The sequence below is a fragment of the Macrobrachium nipponense genome, chromosome 4 (genome assembly GCF_015104395.2).
Source record: "Macrobrachium nipponense isolate FS-2020 chromosome 4, ASM1510439v2, whole genome shotgun sequence".
In the NCBI taxonomy this organism is placed as follows: Eukaryota; Metazoa; Arthropoda; class Malacostraca; order Decapoda; family Palaemonidae; genus Macrobrachium; species Macrobrachium nipponense.
Genome location: NC_061100.1, coordinates 2164565 through 2178182, shown reverse-complemented (window position 1 = coordinate 2178182; position 13618 = coordinate 2164565). Strand labels below are relative to the sequence as shown.

Sequence of the window (13618 nt, the reverse complement as noted above, 5' to 3'; positions counted from 1 at the left end):
GGAAGACGTAATGATCGAGAGCATAAGAAATAGGGATTGCAAGATAATCTTGAAGCTAAGAGGAACCAGTGCTTCAATGAAAGTTACTGTATTTACTTCGAGTTGCCTTCTATCTTTTCAGACGGGGAACACAGCTTTTTGGTAGCTCTTTTTCAAGTAAGATAAAACTGTTATGAAAACATTTCAAAATGAACTTCTGATTTTGTGCGCTTCTTTAATAGTTACGGAAGAACGAAATGTATGGAGAAGAGCAGACATCGAAAAGACTCCATATGGATTATTCATTGCTCTCGAAACTTGTTTGTTCTCTCTAGGAGGAAGTTTTTTTTTTTCTCTCGAGAAAATGAAGAGAGGCGTGGAAGAGTAGACACTTAGCGGTAGACGAGGACCTCCTGAAGAGACAGTCTTCCTCTCATGATGAACAACGGGGGTTAGGGGGGGCGGTGTTGACGTTACGCAATAACGAGGTCGTCGAGAGGTTTCCTTAGGATATAATACATTTTCTTATAGTGATGAGAGAAGGTGGTGCAAGAAGGGCGAGTTATAATAACTATTATGGAAAACATTAAGCTAAAATCAGCTATTACCATAAAAAATATAATAATGTATCTAAATTTGAAGGATTAGATGTATCCGAAGTTATTTTAATCGCAATAAGAAAATATTGAATCCAGTTGATGTGTGTCTTAGTCGTTTTAAGAGCATCATTCAAATGATCTGTTTAAACGCCAAGAATGGGTCGTTTTCTGATAATCAAAACATAGCGAATGTAGGCATAGGAAATGGTAATTAACTCTGAAGTTACATATGAGCTCTCTCTCTCTCTCTCGCATACTACGAAGAAATAATTACGATATGACAACAGAAAAGCAAATCCCGAAGAGGCTCTACCCAGATCTATACAATGACGGGAAAGAGTGAGAAAGATAGACAAGAAAGACAAATCTGCAACCTTTTGAAAAGAGGGAATTGCAGATTTGGAGAAAGATGTTACTACAAACATCCTAAGATATGTCAAAACTATGAAATATATGGTAAATGTGCATACTTAGATGGATATGGGGATGATTGCAGAGATCTGCATCCAAAAATATGTAAAAACCTAAAAGAAGGAAAAGGATGTAAGTTCGACAAAAAATGCAAATATATGCACCCTGTAGCCATGAATCATAATCAAATAAATAACCAACCAAGTAATAAAATCCAAATAAGAAAGAAACAAATAAAGAGAGAAATCAAGAATATCAGGTAAAAGAGAAAAGCAAACCACCAATGACATATGCAGAAGGTGTCAGCAAAAAATTTCAAAGCATCAGCTCCGAAATTCTACTCAAGAGATAATAACTGTATTTATTATGCAAGAGGATATTGCAGAAACGGAGAAAATTGCAGATTCAGACACAAAATGAATAATTATGATGAAGGAAGATCAAATATTATGGAAAAGTTGGATTTTTTAATGTCAGAATTTCTGGAAATGAAAAAAAGAACAACATACCAGAACAGGAAAGAGACATGGGAAAATCCTTATTACTACCAGTATTAAATGAAGGAGAAAACACGCAAACCATCATAGTGATGAATGCGCAGGGTTTTAGTTACGAGTAACTCAAAAAGAAAAATAGAGTACTTAGAAGAACTAACCCAACTGAAAAGAAAATAGATATAATGAATATAAGTGAAACCTGGTATTCCCAAGAGACTGGGAATGATGATCAAATAAAAGGGTTCCAAACTTATAGATCAGATAGAAAAAATAGGAATCAAGGGGGAACCGCAATATATGGGAAAGACAAAAAACAAGGAAAAAAAAATATATGAGAAATATAGTAACTCAGAATGTGAACTAATAGCGGTAGAATTTGAATCTGAAAAATTGATGAACATAGTAATATATAGACCTCCTAATACTAAAGAGTTTGACTTAATAATTGAAAAATTGGATGATATATGTAGAAATCACAAGGACTGGACTATTCTCCTATCTGGTGACTTCAACTTTCCTTTCGTAGAATGGAAAGAACGAATAGGAGATTGTGGTTGTACTTATACATATAAAAAAGAGAGTAATAGTAGTGCAGAAGATAAGAGGCAATTTGAAAAGCTATTAGATATGCTACTAGAATACAACATTCAACAAATAAATCACCTGCCAACAAGAAAGGAAAATACTTTAGACCTAGTATTTGTGAACGAGATGAATTATGTTAAAGAAATAATAGTTTATAATGCGAATATTTCAGACCATAATGTCATAGAATTAACAGTTCATTCCAAAGCAAGTGAAAATAGAGATAAGCAAGAAATGAAAAAGTGGGAAGGATATGGAAAATACACTTCTACAGTAAAAATATATGGTCAGAAATTAATGAAGAATTAAACAAAGATTGGGATAACATTTTCGTAAGTGATGACATAAGGGTAAATACGGAGATATTATATAAAATTTGGAGAAAATAGTGGAAAAAATATATACCGAAGAAGAAAAGTAAACATCATTCATGCATTACCAAGAGACAGAAGGATCTTGTTCCAGAAAATCAGAAAGTGGAAAAAAGGTCTTGCAAAAGAAAAAAATGCATGGAAAGTTATACAACTAAAAAGTAAGATAGAAAATGCAGAACAAAAGATTATACAATCAAAAGAAAATGAAAAACGGGACTTGGAAGAAAAAACCCTATTAAATATCAAGCAAAACCCCAAGCTATTATACTCATATGCGAAGAAGATGAATAAAAGAAGAATAGAATAGGCCCTCTGAGAATTGAAGGGAGATTAACGAATGAAAAAAGGAAATTTGCAACATACTGGCAGAACGATATAAGGGAGAATTCACCCCTAGAATAGATAATGAAGATAATGATATAGAAGTAAGGGATGAAAATAGTGAATATTTAGCTGACATAGATATTAATGAAGCTGATATTGTGCAGGCTATTAATGAAATTAAAAATGGAGCTGCTGCAGGGCCTGATGGAATTCCTGCTATTTTGTTAAAGAAAGTAGTTCATTCTATCGCAAAGCCACTTGCAATATTATTAAGACAAAGTGTAGATACAGGCAAGATTTATGATGAGCACAAATTAGCATATATTACCCCTACTTTCAAAAGTGGATCACGACTAGAGGCAAGTAATTATAGGCCTGAGTGAGTCTAACATCACATATTATGAAAGTGTATGAAAGGGTAATGAAGAAAAATATTATGAAACATTTAATAAAAAATAATTTGTTTAATAAAGGACAACATGGTTTCGTACCCGGAAAAAGTACACAAACCCAACTGTTAGTCCACCGTGAGAACATATTCAAAAATATGAAAAGCGGAAATGAAACAGATGTGGTTTTATTTAGACTTTGCAAAAGCTTTTGATAAAGTAGACCATAATATATTAGCGAAGAAAATTAGAAAACACAATATCGTGGATAAAGTAGGAAGATGGTTAAAAGAATTTTTACACAAAAGAAAACAGATAGTTATTGCAAACGACGAGAAATCGGATGAAGTCAAGGTAATATCCGGTGTGCCGCAAGGTACGGTGTTAGCTGCAATACTGTTTGTTATTATGATTGAAGACATAGACAATAATGTGAAGGATTCGGTAGTGAGTAGTTTCGCAGATGACACAAGAATAAGTAGAGAAATTACTTGTGATGAAGATAGGAACGCTCTACAAAGAGACCTTAACAAAGTATATGATTGGGCAGAGGTAAATAGGATGGTATTTAACTCTGATAAATTTGAATCAATAAATTATGGAGACAGAGAAAGAAAGCTATATGCATATAAGGGACCTAATAATGAGACCATCACAAATAAGGAAGCAGTTAAAGACCTTGGTGTGATGATGAATAGGAACATGTTATGCAATGATCAAATAGCAACTCTGTTGGCAAAATGTAAAGCAAAAATGGGAATGTTGTTACGGCACTTCAAAACAAGAAAAGCTGAACACATGATTATGCTTTATAAAACATATGTTCGTAGTCCACTTGAATATTGCAATATGATATGGTACCCACACTATCAAAAGGATATTGCACAAATAGAGAGTGTACAAAGGTCCTTTACAGCTAGAATAGAAGAAGTTAAGGACCTAGACTACTGGGAAAGACTACAATTCTTAAAATTATATAGTCTAGAAAGGAGAAGAGAACGCTACATGATAATTCAGGCATGGAAACAGATAGAAGGAATAGCAGAAAATATCATGGAACTAAAAATATCAGAAAGAGCAAGCAGAGGGAGATTAATAGTGCCCAAAACTATACCAGGAAAAAATAAGGAAAAGCACACAGGACATTAATCCACTACGCACCAGCATCGATAATGCAGCGCTATTCAATGCGTTGCCAGCTCATCTGAGGAATATATCAGGAGTGAGCGTAGATGTGTTTAAGAATAAGCTCGACAAATATCTAAACTGCATCCCAGACCATCCAAGATTGGAAGATGCAAAATATACCGGAAGATGTACTAGCAACTCTCTGGTAGACATTAGAGGTGCCTCACACTGAGGGACCTGGGGCAACCCGAACAAGATGTAAGGTCTGTAAGGTAAGGTCTCTCTCTCTCTCTCTCTCTCTCTCTCTCTCTCTGGAAATATCCTACAAATGTTTGTTATTCGTAATTAATGTGCTATGGAATGGTAGTTATACTAATAAAACCAACTTGGCATTGTGTGCATCTGAAAAGGTGCTTAAGCAAAATAGAAAAGTACAATATATACGATTCATTGAATATAATGTACAGTTAATAAGAATATGCTTTTTTATACTAATTCTATATTCATTAAAATACATACATTATCAAATGCCCGTTTTACTTTTGAAAGTGCTATTACTGCCTTTCATAGCTAAAATAGATGTTTTGAAATATGTTGATGACGAATTTATGAGGAACTTTACTTATTTATTTCTAAGTCAGATAAGAAATCAGCTCTCAGTAGAATCTTCAGAATGGAATCTATGACAGGCATTTACCAGCGAAATTTCCCTTCCGTATTCGTGGTAAAGTTATCGATTTCTAAATTACTGGAACGAAGACAAATCGTAACAGTTACTGAGTCGTATTTCTCAAGAAACTTAACTTTTATTTATTAAGAATTGGAAGTTGGATGTTTTGTGTGTGTGTGTGTGTGTGTGTGTGTGTGTGTGTGTGTGTGTGTGGAAATAAGGTGCTTACGAAACAGCTTGCTATATTTCCCAGTTGTTTATAACCAGAGTTACAGCAGCTAATTATGAAGAACTGTGTCGTCTTGAAAAGTTTCTGCGAGAGAGAAAATGAAGTTAGCGAGGAATTACGCGAGTAAATGCGGAAGAGGAAGTTTATCATAAACTTTTCAGGCTTTGAGTAAAGGAAAGGGGTTTATTTTCGTGAAAAACATTCTCTCTAAATATATTGTGAGTTGTGCCTTTGACATAATTGTGAATGTGAAAGTGAAAACATTCACTAAAGAAAAATTGGAATAACACGAGAGACAGAATGCGCGGTTTATGAAAAAAGAATATGACAATCATTATGAATTTGTGACAGTGACACTAAAGTTCATATTAACCGTTATGTGGTTTTTGGTCCGTTCAGTAGATTCCCTCTTTAAATGAAGGATTTGGAAAAAGTTGTGTGACTTGACATCACTTGGACCGTAACTTTACTGACCTTTTGACCTGGATCAGCAAGTTCCTGCTTCCTCACCTCACGGATGTTGGTCGTCAAGAGATTGTTACAGTAAGAACTTTCAGTGGTCTCATGGAAGTTTTTAATGGTACAACCTTTACATTAACTTTGTTCCTGTATAAATGTTCTCGTTAGTTTAACGTCAGTCAATACTGAGCACATAGCTGACTGTCAGAGAGAGAGAGAGAGAGAGAGAGAGAGAGAGAGAGAGAGAGAGAGAGAGAGAGAGGGAGAAGAGAGGAGAGGGGAGAGAGAGAGAGAGCAAGCAAACTACAAATATTGAGTGAATATTACAAGATTTGTCTATATAGATACAAAACATTATTAAAGATGAAATTCCTTCTTTACGACTGGCCTATTTCTCTTTATGACTTTTTAATAATTTTTATCATATGTAAATGAAACACTTTATGATAAAAACCAAACGCTCTCATACAGCAAAGGTATTTACAATACTTGTATATTCAACTACAAAGACATCTATTCCGGAGCCTTTGTGCTTAACTTTATCCTTTATTGGAAAACGAGTCAAAAGAATTGATCCGACGTGAGGATTAATATATCAATCTGCCCTGATGCAGGAAGCCGCGTGAAAACGTTTGTCCAGCTCACCTTTGCAGGAAGATCGGGCAACTTTAAATCCCATTATCAGTATATGAAACAGATCAATACGCAATAAGCTTTGCTATTCTGACATTGTTAACTTTCTGACGTCCCTCTCGATTGGAGACCGGCTTCAAACTTCGTGGATAGTTGACCTGCAAAGTAAATGGACCCACATTAATACACACATACAGAGCAAAATAGTTCATACCAGATTCCATAGTTTACTGTATCACAGTTCTACCCTATACAGTATCAATAGAAGAGAGAAACCTACTTCACTTTCAAGATTAGATGCTTTGCAGCTCCTGTGTTGGAAGAATTTAGATTTATATTCCTGAAGATTAAGATACGTTTAGAGTAGAAGACACTGATATATTTTTCAAAAGAAAATAAAGAAAGATGTAGGTTCTAATATGTTGGTACAGCTTAGCTTGCAAAAATGAGATTTCAGACTCAGTATCTTAGTTTCCAGAATGATTCAGAGTATGAGTTATTACAACTAATCAATATCCTATTTCCCTGATTGATTAGAATTAGGGAAGTCAGTACTGAATTCAAAATCAGTCGAGTATCATTACTTGAGGTATAACACCCCAATAAAAGCATTTGGATCATAAAAACAACATTAAGAGGTAGACACTTGTTTCACTCTTAAGATTACAATCTCAGCAAGTCACGTGATGTAGAATTTGTGTTCATTTTCCGCAAGAACTGAAATCAGTTAACAGATGTAATTTCAGGCTCTCGAGTTAGTTCTTCAATTAAAGTACAACCCCTTTCCCGATACAAATGCATTAATGAGGCATACTTAGATTTGAAATAAGTGGAGTTTAATTGCCAGAGGTGTAATTACCTCTCACCAAATGCATTAGGACTGAATGCCTCTTTTTAAACTATAGCACTGATGCGCTATAAATTGATCTGTCAAGCACCCAATATAAATACATTCGTGAGGTAGATAGTTATCAAAAATACTTTTTTTTTTTTTTTTTTTTTTTTTTTTTTTGCAAGTTTATGGTAAACAAAACCATTCTGTATCTTAAAAATTTTAACAATGGTGGGAATGGTATTTCTTCGTGGTCACCTAACCAGGTGTTTTACCAGACTCAATGTGCATAGCTCCCTTTATCGAACAACCAGCGTTACAGCGAACGTACTGTAGGTTTTAAGTGGGTAATTATACAATATTTTCTTCTCTATGTTGACAGGGTGACATAGTTATGGTGAGTGGCCCAGAAAACAATGAAGTTCAGAGGGGAGTGAAATGCCTGTGTACTTTTTTTTTTCTTTATTACTTTATTTCCTCATTTCTTATTTTTTTTTTTAGTTATTGTTATTGTATCTGCTTGGCGTCCATATCGTTTTTATTGAGTACGCATATACTTCAGAAGTAGAGTAATGTCCACTTGGTTGCTATTCTGATTTAAATCTGTTGAACTGGAATGTAAGTGAGATCAGGTGATTTAATTCTGCTTTTGAAAATAAGTTGAAATGCAGAACGTTAGCTAAGACTTCTAACACGAGATATGAGATGGGGTTTGTAGGTGAGGTGGTGGTGGGGTGAGAGGGGTGGGTGAATATTCCACTTTGAATAATGCTAAGGCAGTTTCCTTTAACAGTTTCAAAGGGAAGAGTCAGGGAACGTTTTAGTTGGGGAAAGGATTTGAACGTTTTTGTAATAAATCAGCTGATGAATGTTATCAGACATCTTGTAGTTTTAGGTTATTAAGAGGAGACAAACTCACTGAGAGAGAGAGAGAGAGAGAGAGAGAGAGAGAAGAGAGGTCGAGAGAGAGAGAGAGAGAGAGAGAGAGAGAGTTGGGAAGGTTAAGTAAACAAATATAACAGCCCAATTGTTTCGTCAAAAGTTAAACTAACCTAGATTAAGTTTTCGCTCCAGAAGAAAGATCCAACGCTAACAAAATTTCAAAAAAATCCAAAAAATAATGACAAGAATTATTGTCAGTAGCAATGGCTGTACCCTTTGCTTGCCCAATAATTTCTTCAGTACATCAAAATACAGTGAATTACTTTTCAAACATTGCAGAGCTATCCCCATCAGTTTGTGATTCATCCCACAGCATTGCATATGCAACAGGTCTTTAATTCACATGAAGCCTTTTGCCAAGAGTATACTTAATAGTCACCATGAACCGGAAATCATTTGACAAATTTTGGACCGCATGAAATTCGCCCACAAAAAATTTATAAGTTCATTTGATGGACTTAAGAATGTGAGGAATACTGTGTTTGTATATCGTATGCAAGTGATAACATAGGCAGGAATGGGAACACAAGAGATGATAAAGCACCACTGCTTTCCAGAGCAAACCTTTAACAAAAGAAGCCGGCCACAATTCTCCCAGAGATATTCGCCAATAACACGCACGCAATATATTATACTGCAAGTTGAACAAACGGATCTTTGTGAGCTTTGTCATTGCTCTTTTTTTTCGGTGCAAGATGGTTATGATCTTATAAATGCTAATACACGGCTGTGTTCTCAAATACTCCTGTCTAAATGGGTAATTTCCATTTAATTAGTAAACCATTTTTCTATGTTTAATTGCGCTTTGTTTATCTCTTAATGAAATTCTTTTGTATTAATAGACATTGCTCTCATGCTGCTCCCTTATTTTTTAGTCTGTTTTGTGTTGTACCATTTGTTATGTCATGCTTCTTATCGTGTAATTCTTCCAAAATTATTTATATTTTATAGTGTCCCTTTATCTTCATTAAGTTGGGGTATCCTGACGTTATACGGAATGGTAGAATTTCAGGCTGATTTAACGTCCTCCCCCCCTTCTCGGCTTGGCCCCACCCGGACCCCCGCCACCTCGAGGCTCACTGATAGCACGTCTACCTCACTACTGGAAGAGGATCCGTTTTCGAATCTCGAACCGGAGACTTGGGACGTTCCTTAATACCCAGTTTCCTTTGTTGACGAGTAGTTGTTAAAGGCTACTGTCAGTCACCTTTATTCTTATTCAGTGGAACCATTATTCTTCCCCTCATTCCAGTGGAACTTTCCACCTCATTTAGAATTGCCGTGGAAACAGTGGTGAGCCACTCAAACTCTCACTACCATTCCGTAGCATCTTACTTGCCATCCCATCATCTCCTTGCGTCTTTCCATTCTTCAGTATTTTAATCACCCATCTCATATATCATCAATAATCACTTTCACTATTCCCTCTTGTTCACGCAGCTCTTCAATTGTCTTCTCGTACTGCACATTCACCAAATCTTCCAAAGACTCACTCCAGCAACCTAGAAACCCATTAACTTCAGCTAGCGTCTTTCCATTTGCATCTTTTACGCTGAGATCCCATTCTTCATTAACCTTTTTCTCCATATTTGCTGCCTTTCAGAGCAGCTTTTTACCCTACATAAATTTCCTGTCCACCTTCTCCCTCTCTTTTTATGGCTTTGCCTTCTTCTCTCTCATTTAACAGAAAATGATCATATCCTCTGTTTTGGGACTACACTTCCGATGATTTCCTTTTCCATTTACCTTTTTGTTTTCTCATCTCCCCACATAATGCATTAATTCCTTCATCCTGCCCTCATATACCTGATAACAATCTTTTATGACCTTAGGGTCATACTCTCGAATTGTAAAAAGTTGTCCTTTAAATAGCTTCATTTCGCATCTTTAACCCTAGCCCTCATTTCATCATTTTCTCCCTAATATGCCCTTCTCCCTATACTTTTTATAACTCGCTTGTCTTAATAACATTGATAGCTACATTTTCATCTATTACTCTTCAAATTGTGTCTATCTGACCTTTGCCTCAGCTAAGTAATGGTCAGATATACCTCAAGAAACTCCTCTTCTCAAATTTATATCCATCACCTATTCTTTCCATCTAATCTGTTTTAACACATTATCATCTAGCAAAACTTTCTCCATTCCCATTAACTTCTAAATCTCCGTGAGTACCAACACTACTGTAGGGGGATAGTGCCGTCAGTGCACCTCATGCGGTGCACTGTAGGCATTACTTAAGGGTTTATGCAGCGTCCCTTCGGCCCCCAGCTGCAACCCCTTTCAATCCTGTTACTGTGCCTCTGTTCATTATCTCTTCCATCTTTCTTACTTTCCACTCTCTCCTAACAATCCTTTCACAGTGCAGCTGCGAGGTTATCATCTTTTTACACATTTAGGACCTTTTTACTCTCAATTTCCCTTTTAGCGCTGAGTGACCACATAGGTCCCAGCGTTCGGTCTTTGGCCAAAATTCTATATATTCTAATACACCCCTTTCCATTCCACGAGTACCAGCACAGCCATCTATTTCTCCGTTACCTACAAACCATTACAGTCATATCTACTATAGTAGATTCACATCAACCATGCATCTAATGCCTAGGCCAGTCCCTTACGACGCTCCTGATTGGCTGTTGATAAGCCAATCACAGGGCTGGAAACTCTCATACTCTCTCGAAAGTCCACATGAGTAGGATCTCTATGTTCCAGCTCTCCTGAGGGATACGTCTTTCAAAAGTATCCCTCAGGAGAGGAGGAACATACATTCTGCCTATCTGAACTCTCTCGAGAGACTGAGAGTTTCCAGTCCTGTCATTGGGTTATCAACAGCCAATCAGGAGCGTCGTAAGGGACTGGCCTAGACATCAAATGCACGGTTGATGTGAATCTACTATAGCACAACTACTCTGTCACATTATCAAAGCTCTGTAGATCACAGATTGCGACAATCCCTGGAAGATTCTTTTTCAATCTTAATAATTTCCGTGTACACTATATATATATATTGTAATATAAATAAGTAATTCTGTTTTGAATAGTTCGGGAAAAAGATTGTTTAGACAATTGTCCAAATGCCAGTTAACTACTTGTTCCCCATTTATCGATCAGGAACGAAGGTTTCGGAGGTCACGTCACAGCAACGAGAGTTATGGTCGGGAGTGAGAAGGTGTCTGTCTTCAAGGAAGGTCACTGATACGTTTAGAAGATACATTGTTGGATCCGGTGTTTTGCCGCTGAGTTGGAGCAATCGATTCCGTTCCCATCTGATGGTTGTGGCTGTATGAGAAGCAGCGTTTGCCCTCTCGAGTTACGTTGGTGTGGCCGGTTAGATGTGGGAATTTCAGGAGTGTGGCTTCGTTCCTGGATTGTGCTTTCCAGGCGTATCTTCGTATCGGTGGCTGAAGAAGAACCTCTCGCTCAAGAAATTATTTTCGAATACTCCCTATTCACTCGGAGACCCTCTAGAAAACTGCTTGTTTGAACGTCAGCTAAGTTTTGTTTTATTATATTTATTAATTATTTTTCCATGAATATTACCTGAGCTTTTAGATACCGGTCGTATCTGCAAGTGTTTGTTATTTAAGCATAATAAAAATGCTTTTGAAGTGTTGTTTTGTGTGTAATTCTCCTCCTCATAATTAAACCTGTTTTTAAATATGTGTTGCGGTAGTTCATGATGTGGACATCGTAACATATTTGGGGGCCTGTCCGGGATATCAGTGAATTTCAATTTGAACAAAACAGGTTTAAATGAGGAGTTTATTTAATTGTTGTAGGTTTGAGTGAGGTCATTTATTTGTTGTTTTTTAGCCATTGAACCCATCATGTCTGAGTCTGAAACAGAGTATTTAGAAAGTGACTTTGACGTAAAGAAATTTCTGTCGTCCTTACCGGGGGTTGCAGCTTTTCAAAGTCTGTATAAAAGAGAACTTGTGTTAATTGCTAATTATCTAGACATAGGTTTTACTACGGATATGAAAAAGGATGATTTGATAAAGGGTTTGATAGGACACTTGGGTATTGTAGAGGAGAAGGCAGAAGTTTCAAGGGTAAAGGAAAGTGATAGCATAGAAGCTTTGAAACTTAGAATAAAGCTGAAGGAGTTAGACATAGCTGCTGAACGTGAGAGAGTAGCTGCTGAACGTGAAAGAGTAGCTGCTGAACGTGTAAGAGCGGAAGAAAGGGAGAGAGAGAGGAAACTTGAGCGTGAAAGAATGGAACACGAACTGAAGTTAGAGGAAATTAAGGTAAGACACAGACAAGGTAGTGGAGATTTTGATGTAGCTAAATACATGAAGATGGTTCCCCCTTTTGATGAAAATGAAGTAACTAATTATTTTATAACTTTTGAGAAAGTAGCGAAAGGAATGGGCTGGCCTAAGACCTCATGGTCTATATTATTACAATGTGCATTGAAAGGTAGGGCTCAAGAGGTATTTTGCTAGTTTGTCTGAGGAGACGTGTGGTAATTATGACGAATTGAAAAAGTGTATTCTCAAAGCATATGAATTAGTGCCAGAGGCTTACAGGTTGAAATTTCGTAGGCTTTTTAAGACAGGAGATCAGACATATGTAGATTTTGCTCGTATAAAAGCTAAATTGCTTGACGATTGGTTGAGATCTAAAGAAATCTGTGATTTTAAAGGGTTTAAACAACTAATATTGTTAGAAGAATTTAAGAATTGTTTATCTAAGGATTTGAAGGTACACTTAGAGGAGCTTCAGGTTGAGAGTTTAGAGAAAGCTGCCATTATGGCTGACGAGTACTCACTGACGCACAAAATTTTTGAAGGGAAAAATTTGGTTAGGAGTAGAAGCAGCAAAGAGGGTTTTCAGGAATTGAAAAGTGGTAAAGAGTAAAACTGAAAACGCAAGTGATTTGGATAAAGTGTTGTAGCTCCAGTATTGAAAAGGTTAATAGTTTGCCTAGTGGGTCAGAGGATGCCAAATTAAGTGTTTTAACTGTGGTAAACTGGGCCATAGAAAGGCCGACTGTTGGTCCTTAAGGGACGTAATAGGAGGTATAAACCAGTTTGCTTTGGTAAGCAGGGTAAGCGCTGATAGAGAGATTAGTGCATTAAGTGAGGGTGGGAAAAGCCCTGGTTCTGATTTGGAGAGATATAAGTCATTTGTGTCTTATGTAGTGTAGCTACAGGAAGTGTAAGGGCAGGAAGTATTAGTTATTCTCAGAGATACAGGGGCCCTACAGTCATTGATTTTGAAAAGGCATTGCCTGAAGGTTTCGAGTATGAGGGTAAGGAAAAGGTATTGATTAAGAGTTTTCCAAACCAGAGATAATCTCTTGTCCGTATGAGACTGTGGTTTCTGCCAGTCTGATTAGCAACGGGACCGGTTAGGGTTGCCGTTGTGGAAGAAATTCCTGTAGAGGGAGTAGATTTAATATTGGCCAATGATATTGGTGGTAATAGGGTTTTAAGTAACCCACGGTTACTTAGCTATCCTCAGTTTTGTGCAAGCACGGAGAGCTTGGAAGGAGAATTTTCCTGTATTTTTCCTGTGTGTGCTATCACACGGTCAATGCGGAAAGTGGAAGCTAGTAGGGA

At 36.7% G+C, this 13618-nt stretch overlaps 1 pseudogene; it reads right to left on the bottom strand.

Annotated features, from left to right (window-relative positions):
• Positions 1-9638, bottom strand: part of LOC135210662 (uncharacterized) — a 58308-nt pseudogene extending 48670 nt beyond the window's left edge.
• Between the last annotated feature and the right edge of the window lie 3980 nt (positions 9639-13618).